Genomic DNA, 14,314 nt, shown 5'->3' with positions numbered 1-14,314 from the left:
AGAGAGAGAGAGAGCACTAATTTAGATAATGAATAATCATCTCCTCTAGACTCCATTGAGGGCTCATTCTCGATTAAGATTTTTTTTTAGTTGGAATTTTGGGCCATCATGGTGCATTTGTATGTTTGTTATAGAGAGATGGATTATTACAATGCCTATGATAGTTGTACTTTGGGAACCATAATAGTTGACCATCTTATCATGAGAGGTTTCTAATCATAGTTTAATGGTAGCGTTGTGTAGAACATTTACATAACTATAATACCTATGATAGTTGCACCATCATGCTAACAAATAACATAGCTATTGGTATCTTCAACACCTCCACAAACAACCAACTAAAGACAAAGAACTGGGGGAAATGGTCTCAAAACTACAAAAAATAAAAACTAGCATTGTTGGTGGACTAAATCACACCCAACCACCTATTAGCAACTAGAATCAAATGCAAAGAAAACACATTATTTCAATCTCGATTGCAAGATCATACAATAACATACACAGTGCATAAGGAGGAATACAAATACTTTTGACTCAATATAAAGCTCAAGGTATTCACAACCATTTAAATGATGCACAAAGAATACACTAAAGAGTAGGGAATTTTGAATTTCAACATAACTCTGATTAATGCAAGTCGATGCAATAACATATATTTGACAATGCATCTAAAAAACATTTAAACAAATCTCAAATAATGTAAAAATATTTGACTAAGGAATATAATTTTGAATGATCATCATTCTATTTAATACCACATCCAGATTTAGTACAACCTCCACAACTTACTCCCTTGCAGATTCTATTTGGGGCTCATAATTAACATGATAGAGATTAACACTTAACATAACATAATACCAACAATTTCAAACATTTAGAATAGCCACCATAAGAATTCAAGAAAGACCAAAAGGGGGAATTATCAATTCCAACACTAAATAATCAAAATGTCAAAAATATCAACAATAAGGCAAGTTTGATCAAGGATCACAAAATAGATAGATGGAAAGGTTTGGTGACTAGACTAGTCATAAGAAATTTAGAAAATTTGACGCTATCCCTTATAACAATTATAAATTCTATCAATGACCACAATAAACCACCAATACTTGAAAACCACTTTCACATAACTAAGTGACTAATGTTAGCCACATTTGAGGGAGTAACAACTACATGGTCCCCAAGAATACAACATTCAAGGTGCATTCGAGAATGTACCCAAGAACATCAAAAGAATGAGTTTATGCAATAATAAAGCACCAATACACTTAATTATGCAAATGAACATATGTAGGATTTTCTACCACATCCACATGAAATTCCTTTAATGAAAGGATTAGGTCACTTAGAGTACCACATTCACTGGGAATGCACAATTTTACAAGGCTAAGATGTACATTCACACTCAACTAATGATACTTTACACATTCACATATGCAGGGCATGAATAGCATTCAACCATTTAGAGAATATCCACACTAGGGACATGCATTTACTCCATATAAAAAATCACTACCATGGGCTATGACAAAATGATATCCACATACTTAACATGGAAAACACAACGGAGGCACTAAGTCCCATTAACACAATGCTCCTACCATGCATGTTTTCCTTTTAATAACTTAATTATGCACTTTATGCAAGATAGGGTTTGCACAAGACTATGACCAATAGATGTTGGATATGGAAAATGCATATGACCCATTTAAACTTCTTCCTTATTCTTTTTAAATAGTGAAATTAATCATCTATGCTCTCACATATTGATAAAAAATAATGCAAATTAGCGACATAAGTCATTAACCCAAATGATCTATCATAACAATTCACACTTCTCTCACTTCTCCACACTACTATTTCACACATGCAATAATGCATTGTCATAAAATATCAATAAATAATACACCTTAAGCAAGCATATCAACACAAAATATCTTCCACATATCAAACATACACAACATTTTAACCTCATTCACATTCAAATGCATCACCTCAATAACATAATTCACAATGCTCAATCATGAGCTAGATCATTAGCATTCCAATCAAATCAGAAAAATTTCTCAATCACACCATCTAATAAAACATGCCCAAGAAAGAGGACCACTTAAGGGTCACTAAGAAAGAATCAAAACATAGAGAAGACAATTGCACATGAAATAAATCTTTAGCACACTCAAGGGTTTAACTAATATTTAACAAGAATTTCTCAAACATATCATACTAGGGAAAACTAGTTAACAACCCTTGTTGCCAATAACATCCACACAACCAAAAAAGCATGAAGACCCAACATGAACTCACACACAAGGAGTAACATGCCAAAGAATGATCATTCTCCACATCAAGATAATATACAATAGGGGTATTTATTCTTCTCTAACAAGTGCAGAAGGGCCTAGGAGACACTCTTTCTCCATAACACATTACTTAGGTTGGTTCACATTAAACTCACTAAAATTCCATACATGGTACCAAGCAACAAGGTACCAATCAACAAGACATAAAACCAACTCACAACACAAACACTTACATAACTACAATACCTATGATAGTTGTACTTTGGGACCCATAATAGTTGACCATCTTGTCATGAGAGGCTTCTAATCATAGTTTAATGGTAGCATTGTGTAGTTCATCTTTTCAAAGAAGGTAACTTCCATGGAATTACAATTTAGTACCCTTGCAATATTTAACCATTATCTTCAATTAGGCTACCACTTTATATTTTTAACTTGATAGGAATCGATTGAGAGAGAGAGAGAGAGAGAGAGAGAGAGAGAGAGAGAGAGAGAGAGAGAGAGAGAGAGAGAGAGAGAGAGAGAGAGAGAGAGAGAGAGAGAGAGAGAGAGAGAGAGAGAGAGAGTAATGACAGAGAGGGTAACGTGTACGTGAGAGAGAGAGAGAGAAGGGGGGTTTATTGTTGATTTTCATCTAGGGTTTATTGTTTGTTAATTTTTTAGGGTTTGTTGTTCATTTATTTTCTAGGCTTTATTGTTCATTTTTTCTATCTAGGGTTTATTGTTTGTTTTTCCTGTTCAGGGTTTATTGTCTGTTTTTTGTGTCTAATGTTTATTGTTCGTTTATGTTTATGTTTTTTATTTTTTTTCCTATGGTTTTAAGTTTTTTCTATTTTTTAAGTTTATTGTTCATTTACATTTTCATGTTTTTTGGCAATATTTAAAAACTAAAAACTATTTTAAACATGAAATTAAAGAAAATAAAAAATGTTTTTCAAATTTTAAAACACTAAATTTAAAAAACAACAATAAATCAACATTGTCTTTATCTCTAATGGTTTGGACAAATTGATATGGTGCCCTACGAAGAATGGAAAGTACTCTATCAAGGAAGGGTATAAGGCAATTCATCAAATGTCTGTTCAATCCTATTCACAAAGAGCCTACAATTTCTGTTGGAACAACAGTGTTCTTCCCAAGGCAGGGATGTTTGCTTGGCTTGCTCTACATAAGAGAATACTCACCAGTGAGAGACTTGTTAAATTGAATATTGTACATCCATTTGCTTGTGTACTTTGTGGTGAACATAGTGAAATGTTAGATCATCTCCTCCTCCAATGTGATTTTTCTCACTATTGTTGGATGTTTGTGCTTGATAAGCTTCCTTTAGCACCCCTCTTCCAGATAATGTATGGGATTTGTTCTAGTCATGGCCAGTCTTATACTCATCCTCTCTTTTTGCATGTATTTGGAAAGTGATCCCATCCATAGTAGTATGGTCACTTTCGTGGGAAAGAAATAAGCATATTTTTTGAAAGCAAACATTTCCTCTTTCTGATGTTTTCAATTATATTGAAAAATCAGTATCAGAACTGGTTAATGCTTATGTTTCAAATCAATTCAATTCAAATAGAGAATTTACTTCTTGGGATGGTCAAGTTATAATTGCTAGAAGGGCATCTCTATTCCCATATCACCTTGTCTTCCGAGAGTGAGAACTAGTAAAATTGATAGAAATAAAGTGAAATGGTGTCCTCTGGATTCAATGCATTTCAAATTAAATTTTGATGGCTCCTCTAAAGGGAACCCAGGTGATGCAGGGATAGGAGCATGCATAAGGGATCACACAGGATGTGTTTTTGCTTTGAAATCTGTTTTTATTCCACCAGGTACTAACAACTTTGTAGAGGTATATGCTTTACTTGAAGGTATTCTACTAGTAAAAAAACTGAACATCTCTTATATTCACATTGAAGGCAATTCAACTATTATTGTCAACACTTGCATAAAGAGAAATATTGATAATTGGCAGATAAGATATTTACTTGAACAAGCATGGACACTAATTGATACATTTACAAACTTCACCATTTCACATGTGTATAGAGAAGGGAACCGGGTTGCAGATCATTTGGCAAATATAGGAAGTTCCAAGGAGGAACTTAATATGATGGGTCCAAATTGTGATTTCAATTCTTATCCAATTCTTAAGGGGAAAATTTTTGAGGATATGGGTACATGATAATATTACATATAGCTATGTAGTGGTCTTTTTCATAATGATATAAATTGGTATGTGTGGTATTATAAGTGCAGGGTCCTATGGTTTTTTTGTATCTGTATATTGTGAAGGGATGTCGATTTGAGAAGCGTGTTGGATTGTAAGTTGGATAAATGCATAAGTGAGACAGATTGTGGACTACTATGTAAATGTGTACAACTCTCATGATGTTTTGGTTCGGACTGCATCTTGTTCAATATATTTTAGAAAGAATTCGATACTGGGGGATGTTTTATGGCACTCGGTATTCTGGACACTATAAGATATTGTATTTTTTTGGCATATTTGAGATTTAAATCTCACGACCTTTCTATGTATTGTAGAGAAAGGATCAGAGTTTTTCTTACTGGTTCTTTTCTCCAGGAGCTTTTTGAATCAACTTTATATAATAAAATATATTAAGTGGCATTGCCACCTTTTTCAAAAAAAACAAACAAAAAATTAACATTTTTTTATGAAAAATAATAACAATAAATTAACATTTTTTTATGAAAAATAATATAAAATAATATAAAAAAAAAACTATGTACCCGGAAGGAGGAAAAATATGGTCTGGGGGGTCAGCTAGGATGAAAAAAATGGGTACTCGTGCTCCTATGAAATGTTTACTCGTTTTTGAAACAGTGAAAATGATGGAAAATGGTTTAAAAAAATAAATAAATACATTCAAGAAACGGGCGCCCGTTTTGCTTCAGGCACCCGAACCAAAACGGGTGCACGTTTCCTAAAAACGTGTGCCCATTTTTGAATAGGTCAGGCACTCGAAGCGAAACGGGTGCTAGATTTGTAAAAATCGGGCACCCGTTTCTAGTGGGCTCTTTTCCCAACCCGTGGACTTCCGTGGGATTGGGACTCAACTTTGTGCATTTACCCGCATATCATTCTTGAGTTGTACAAATATAAGTTGTTTTTACTTATAAAAGGTCAGAAGATGAGAATATATTATTTTATTTGTGTTTTCGTAAACAATAAGTTGAGATTGTTAATTTTTTGAAATGTTTTGATATATATAGATAGATTGATAAATGGTATAATATTTTATGGCTCATCTTTTATCCCTTTCACACTTTTAAATGCGCTTACACCTTATCTCATCACTGTAGTTCATAAATTATTATATATTTATTGTATTAATATGCTTTCTACACTTATTTATGCATATTCTTTGATCTGCGTCCTTCCCACCTTGATCCTTTGGTTTTAGATCAAGGTTGCAATTGTTGGGCTAATTCAAATCTTGAACTTGTGACCCTTCTAAATTTTAATTCTAACCCATTCAAGTTTTGTTACTCATCTCAAACCTTTCCTCTCCAAAGTCCTACCTTATATAAATCTATGTGATTTATTGTTGTTATTGTAATTAGAGACATTCAATGCAATCATTTACTAATCCTTGATTCTTCTTCTTGTTACTATTTTGCATACTGTTCACACTTTAATTGGTGTACTTGAAGGAATCTAGTTTTATGCTAGCAATCCTAGGAATAAATATATTTATGTTTGATGATTTTTTTTTTCAATCTTGTATGCACTTTTCCATAAGTTGATCTAGGAGAATATTTTCCTTCATGACATAATAGTAGTCGAGTCAAGTTATTCTTACATACCAGTAGTCTTTAGATATTAGAAAAAAAAAAAAAAAGAAAATAAGAGAGTCATACTAAGAAATTAGAAAATTAGAATTTTATAGAAGTCCACATGTATAGGACATTTGTAATTGACTAGGAACTTAACCCTAACTTGTATACTAAAGTTTATTAAAAAAAGAATATCATAATCTTGAGAAATATATTGAATGGAAGTTCCTTATTCCAGATATTTATACATCAAATTCAAATCTACATCAAATATCATAAAACAAATATACTTATCCTCTTAATTTCATTTCTAAGATAATTGTTACAATTATCTAAATTATTAATTCCTACTACCATTAATTAATCTAAATTAATTATATACATTATATATACATTTTAACAAATAACCCTAAATTCAAAGAAACAATATTTCCCTTTACAAAATTAATAGATTTGGTTTAGTGGGCTCACTAAGTTATCGTATGTACTTTATATGACTGTGCTTGGTTTAGTCATCAAAAGTTGCGAATCAATTGAAAATCTAATAGCAACTATTCAAAATTCATCACATAAAGATCAACATTATTGTTCGTTTCCAAAGAAGTCCCAACTCAACCACGTAAATCAATTTGTAATGTCCCTTTCTGTGAGTTATGAGAATAATTGAATTTAAGAACAAAAAGCTAAAGTCATTATTATTGGCTCTTAATTATTCACTTTAATTCATAAGGGACCATTTTAAGTGAAAATTAAATAAATGAGAAAAAACTTAAGTGTAATTATTGACACTTAATTATTCACTTATTTTCATTAAAAGGGGTCCATTCAAGTGAATACTTTATTTATCCTAGGCAAACTTCACATGGTGGGCATTAAAGTCAATAATATGCCAATCTTGTCCAAGGGGTTGAGCTTAAGTGGTTAAAACACTGGGTTCTCACTGTGGAGACCCAAGTTCAATTCCCAATAGGGACATCTGAAGTGGAATTCTAAGCTGTGACTAATAATAATTCAAAGATATGTAATGGGGTTGGGGCCCCCTACTGTGTCCCTATTTATATTGGAATCAAAGAATTAGATCACGATGGCGATAGCTTTTTTGGTGAAAGGTTTTATAAGAGGTTGATGAGTCTTCTTCAATCATTCATGCATTGATGTTTTTAGATTGATTTTTGGTTCTGTGAAATCACAACCTTTAGAAGTTCTCCGAGACAAAACCCTTAGTGGATTGGTTGGTTTGGAAGTCATCCTAGGCCAATGCGTTGGTGAATTCATTTCCAATTTGGACAAATTGCAACATTAGCTAGATTTTTGATAGAGAAATTCACAGGAAATACAATTTATGGTGGGGTTTGATGAACAAATTGCATATATAGTTGTAAGAGTCACCACATACAACAATTGGTGTGAATATAAGACAAGTCACATGTCTCTCTTTTAGACAATGAGGTGAATATTACCAAAGTAGCAAAGGACATCCATACTATGGACTGCAGCCAACATCATTGGGTGCGATCTAGTTATAATAATTTTGGTATGTGTTTCATGTGGGAACTGAATCTTTCCAATCAATTGCAACAACATATATATTGAACTAAGTGTCAAATTCTTCTAATCCAGCAATAGTAATAAGAGATTTTCAATTTCATTGAGAGATATTGTGTTTAATTCTTTCCTTACAAATTCCATTCCTTGCATGCATAAAATACACATGTTATAAAACAAATCACAAACACACAAACGAAATAGAAACATAAAATTCATAAAAAATCAATGGCAAGGTCGTTTCACGACTGCAATTATACATTTACAAAGCAATCATAATGATTAATGAATTGTTACAATAGAAGAGGAACCAAAATTGAACTAGCAAAGTCCAAATTTATTGTCCACTAATCAAAATGATCCAATTTGAAATGATATTTGATGCCTATAAATGATCAACTATTGATTAAATTGGAGGACACACAAGAAACAAAAATATATTTGACATAAAAAATAAAGTGAAAGGAAAACAAATTTTAATAAATAAATCATCCAATATCAATCAGCTGAATTGGTGAAGATGAAGCTTAATTATAATTATTGACAACTCACCTCTTCAAAGGTAAGAATTACTTAAAAAATCAAATTTTATAATTAAAAAAGAGTCTCAACAACAACTCAACAATCAATTTCTATTCTTTATAGAAATTTTCCTTTCTTATTACCAACTCATTATAAAATTAGGGCTAAAAAGACTAATTCAAAATAAATTAAGGCTAATTAGTAATAAATATACCCTTTAATTACTCAAGGGTCAAATGTCGCTTGATGAAATGCTAAAGATGGGGTTGGTAACTCTTTAACAATCAACTGGTATTCTCTGAAAAAATCATCTCTTTTTACAATCAACCCACAATAAAGCTTGTTCATATACCCCCAACTCTCTACATAAAACTTGTCCAACTCCTGTTGCATACTCTGTTCACCAGAGAACACCAACCTTCTCAGCTCCTCAGTAGCCTTACAAATCCTCTCTCTAAAATACTCTTTTACCATTCTACTCTCACTTTCACTTGCATTAATCCAAGTACCAGTAGGAGAAAAAACAGTTGGAAAATGCATGCCTATGAAGAATACTTTATGGGTATGTCTTCTATTATGGCGGTGCTCTTGAAGAAGCCATTCTTTGCCTTGTGGGGGTAACAAAACATACAGTCTCAGATGCGTTTCAGGGTTTCCACATCTAAATAAATGCTCCTTTTTATTGGGATCCATCAACCACATTCCACAAGCAAATTGTGACTCTCCATCAGTTTGGCATTTGTCTATCTCTTCATAAACTGCATCGATCATGGTTTTATAGATGGGATTGTTTTTGGAATTGGAAGAAAAATATGAGACATCTGCCCAGCCTTTTGCAACTAGAAAGTCTTTAGCTTCTACCCATTCTGAGTAAGTCTGATTGTATGGAGTTCTCTGCCTGGTTTTTTCGTAGGCTTTGTAGACATTTGCCCAGAATTCGTCGTGTTTTTCTTGCACGTAGTTGCATGAAATTGTGTAGCCGAGAGAATAGAATTGAAACATCTTGCCTGCTTGTAAAATACCGCCCGATACCTTTGGAGAAATTTACAGATTAGAATGGTGATTTAGTGGCTTTCTTCTTTTGGTGGTGGGATTTTCAGTGGAAGGAGATATGAATGGTTTTATAGCACTTCAACTCCCGCAGATTAGGGTTGTCGGTCGGTATGGTGAAGGGAATCGAACACAGTTCTATTCAGGTGGTATCATGAGCTCTCTATTCTTATAATATCTATTATTTGGAGGTCACTTTAAGAATAGTATTATATTATTTTCTTCTCCATGTTAAGGTATGAGATTTTGTGCTAAAGTAATAAAGTTGATATTGTTAATTAAAAATTTGACTAAATTTATTAAATATATTTAAAATTTTGTTGGTTCGTTTTGGTCTACTAGAGTTAATTTTAACAATTTCTTAACTAAATTGGTTAAATGACTAATATAGATGTCTTAAATACATCTATCTAGAAAAATGATGTCAAGAGATATCAATTAGACGTAAGCTATTTTATTTATTTTAAACTTATTTTTATTTTACTTTAAATTATTTTTACTATATGCAAAACAAATTAAATTTTATTGTTGTTTCCGTGATATAATTTTTTATCCTTATTCTAAATATTTTATGTTTAAATTTTGAACTTCTTATCATTATTTTAAAAAAATATTAAAAATAAAAAATTATTCAATATGTTTTTTAATTTGAGCTAATTGTTTTTAATGTCTACTAATAATTTTCAAAAATATTTGATACACATTTTTATTATGAAATGATATATTAATTTTGGAATACTATATCTATATATATTAATACTAATATTAATATTTTTGACATGTAAATGATTGTCAAATTTAAGCTAAAAGGTAGGAGTTTTTGTTAACACACTCACCTCATTACACTACACTCCTTGCTACTATTATAGAGTGCCTCTCAACATTATTTATTTATTTTAATTGGGTATATTAACATAAATTTTAATGGTGTCTCCAAAGACAATTTAGGAAAATCAAGGGTAAGGTGCATTATGATAAATAACATTAAAAATTTGGTTACTATCACCTTAATTTTTTTTCAAGTGTGGGACAAACAAAGAAGTAGAGGCACACACATTAGATATTGGGCTATAAATTCAAAATGGTATCAAGGATTTAATTATAGAAGTGAACTCAATGGTGACTTTTACTTCTATATGAAATTGCAATTCAATTGATTAGAAGCTAGAAAATATAGTTGTGCCCTTCCTTGGAACACTTAATTCCTTCTTGAAAAACCAAACATTGGTAGTTCAATTAATTGGAATCTAGAAAACATCTTGAGTTTAGTTGTACCCTTCCTTAAAATTCTTAATTCCTTCTTGACAAATCAAATATTTTTATACAAAAGTGAACTGGGCTATCAATTTTCATGCTAATTATTTCATCAATTTTCTTAAGGCTAACATTATTGGCAATTGTTAAAAAAAGTACCCACACACCCCTTAGAAATTAAACTATATTTAACATAATTATTAAGCATTACATGATTTTCACATTAATCTTTCAAGAAATTACCATATTTTTTAGATCTACAAAAAACATTAGTAGCATTTTGACATGTATATAGCATTTAGAAAAAAAAAAGAATTAGAAAGATAGAATGAAAAGGAACCACAAGAGAGAGAGAAACAAATGTATTATGGAAAAGCCCTTTTGGAAAAATTTAGCCCCTAAAGCACCCTAGTATTCTACCATTCAAGAAAATTAAACCTATTACAACATTAGATTTTTTATTTCATGGAAATCAATATCCCCCTTCCTTTGGTAGAAATCCAACAACATGACCCTATAAACAATCCTCTCTCATGCCTTCATCTCAATCCATCAATATATCGCACATGGAGACCCAAAAAACCATCATAAGGCGTTACCATGAATCCAAACAAGGTTCCAAAATACCCATGTGATAAAAATTATATGACCCACACTCCGTTATTTGTCATTTACCTTCTTTAGAAAGATGTTTTATGACATGTGTAATAACATAGATCATAAGTGGGTCAAGATTCCTAGTCCATTTCATAACCTCGCTCTTAATTTTTTTGACCCCTTCATCATAGGCTTCCCTTTTGTTACAAGTGTCAAATCGCTTAAATTTTTTCTAAGTTTTATTAAGGAAAGCCTAATATTGTGATCCCTTTACTTAGTTTGGCCTTTTTTAGGTGTCTATTTTCTATTGCATCACGTTGAGCCTTTATATCATAGATTATTTAAAGTGGTCCCACCTCAAGAATGCAAAGCTATGATATCACTGGCCCCTGTCATCATCATGATTCTTCCTTTTTAGTATGCTATGATCTAAGATTATGTCTTCATGTCCACATGTTGGCTTGTTATTGTATCACAAACCCATTATGTCTATCATATCTTCCCTTATTGGAAGAATGTTTGAAGTCATGAGCTTGCAAAATGGTGACACATATCCCCTTTGTTAGAGGAAAGCCCAAGTTTTATTTTTTCTTTGATTTGAAGGAGTGGCCCCACCCATCCTCTAGATGGAATTTATAAGGAGTATTTTATTGAACACACACCAAATGTTGAGAGGGGGGAGGGGGGGTGAATCAACATAAATTAAAATTTCAGATTGTAGACTTAATTTGAGCAGATAATTTCAAATATGAATATCAAAGAGCTTTAATCAAGAACATCATAAATCATCCACACCAAAAAACCAATATTTTATACGTGGAAAACCTGAACGGGGAAAAACCACTGTGAGTATTAACTCACAAGATAATCTACTATATAGAAATGATTACAAAAGGGAGCTCACTACTCCAGAATTGCAGACCAAGGCTAACTACTCATGGCGCAAGATACAAAAAGGGGACTTGCAAACTTGAAGCTAACTACAGTCAAGGTAAGATATGTAATTACAAATTTCAGAATAAGAACTATATAAAATGAAGCATCTCAATATGCTGATTACAGTCATTGATAAAGCTCAAACTTTTCTCTTACTGAAATATCTGGATCACTAGACCTTTCGAATCACTACTTCTACATCCATTGATATCTTTGCATCATTCACATCGCCATCCTTATATTAAATTGCACAAAACAATCATTAAAATATTTTGCATTAACCATATATATATATTCTCTGCTATCCTGCATGTAGAACAAACATATCCACCAAGTCAGCCATAAAACGAATTGTAACGTATATCCATGCTCCTGACCCAAAATATACAATTAGACCCTTAAGATGAAAGACATTATCCTTAAATCAAACAAAAACTTAAAAAACCCAAAAACCTTCAGACCAAAAGGAAATGGATAGATTATTAACCGATACATGAAAGAGACTACTGGTAAACATCATTGACAATATAAAACACAAAAAAACTTCCGGAACAATCCACAAATACTCATAATCAAGACACTTCTTCTAGACCCAATACATTGCTTTTGTTCTACTTTTGAATTCTAAACTACTTTCGGATCAAAGGGGTTGGCATCAATGACAAATTAAAGGCATATGTGTAGAACACAAGATGCCATTGAGAGGGGGGGAGGGTGAATTAATGGTTTCCAAACTTTAACCTTTTAATCCTAAGTGTGCGTACCAGTTAGTAGATCTAACACAAAGTAAACATACCAGTGAGATAGGGGAAGACATCAAGAAGCAAGCATGTACAAATACACATCACATAACACCGGATGTACGAGGAAAACCCAACATGGGAAAAACCTCGGTGAGAAATGTTGTTGGAGTCTACTGCTCCAATCCAACCTCATAATAAACAACTGTTACAAATTTTAGGGCACCAACCCAAGGAGCGTCAAACCCTGCACCGAGCACAAACTCAGTGACCACAATAACATATATCAAAAAAATAGTAATAACCTTGTTACAAAAGAGCTTTGTAACTCTCACACATATCTCTTCACTGGTTCATCTCTATTTGGTTCTCTGTTCACCTTCTCTGGCTCTTCCTCTACTCTATCTCTACCGCTTCTCTGATCACTCAAATCCACTGCTGCTTGATACCACTGGTACTCTTTACTCAACCAATTCTGTCCACTCTGATCTCTATCGATTCTCAACTTACCGGTCAAGCCCTACTCTGATCTTGCCTTGCCGGATCTTCATTGACACTCCCACTGCACTGCAACACCCTCTGCTACCTTCCTGCGGGTTCTAGCATCACCAGTTCACTTGACTGCAACATACTTTGTAGCTTACTGGTCACTTTGACCTTAACGGTTAAACCTTTGCTAAACCCTCTTACTAGTTGCACCTCCACACACTCTCAGTCATTTATGATCTTCCACAAATTACACTTGGACTGAACCATTGATGCACTCTTCTTCTCCTCTATCTGACTTACAACATCAAACCACTATCATCTTCGGTCTCCATATTTATCCTTTTGCTTTCCCACTTAGATGGACATTCAAACTTGGCACGCTATCATTCCTTCATCAACCATGAGGCGTATCAAATCAGATCGGATCTCTTCTCCGAGACAGTCAACCTACAACCAATCACCCACACCGCTGATCTTGCTTCTTCCAAAACACGTTTGCTACATTTATCAAACATGAAAAACTCATCATCGACTTTCTTCTGATAGACATATTAAATGATCTCTCGGTTGCCACTCCAAATCTGATCTGCACCAGGACATCCAACATCGGTCAGAGCATGCCATAGATCTCCTTCATTTGGTCTGCATCTAGTTGAAAACCTCTATCCTCGACCCATGATTTATGCCATCGACATTAATATTGACCAATCACCAACTACCTCACCAACAACTTTGATGATGCACTGTTCATTCGTTACTTGGAGACCACGTGGCAACTCAGTCAATATCCAACTCATCTCAGTCACTTGTGTTGGTTTAGACTCTGTTATTGACCATATCATCAACTATCGGTTCTCTAACCCTGCCGGTTATACCCTAACTGATTAACCTTCATGTCTGCACTTTACTGTTCTACCGGTTGGATAAAATTTGCCCGGTCACCAAACCCAAACACATGTCCATTTGATAGGAGCACATCAGTTTTCCTTTTTTCTCTCTTACCGATTGCAAGATAATCCCATACATCAATCATCAACAAGCATCTCTATTGATATCAGCAGCCTGGAGTGATTTTAATTA

This window comes from Cryptomeria japonica, chromosome 5 (genome assembly GCF_030272615.1).
Source record: "Cryptomeria japonica chromosome 5, Sugi_1.0, whole genome shotgun sequence".
Taxonomy (NCBI): Eukaryota; Viridiplantae; Streptophyta; class Pinopsida; order Cupressales; family Cupressaceae; genus Cryptomeria; species Cryptomeria japonica.
Note: the sequence above shows the minus strand (reverse complement) of the source record.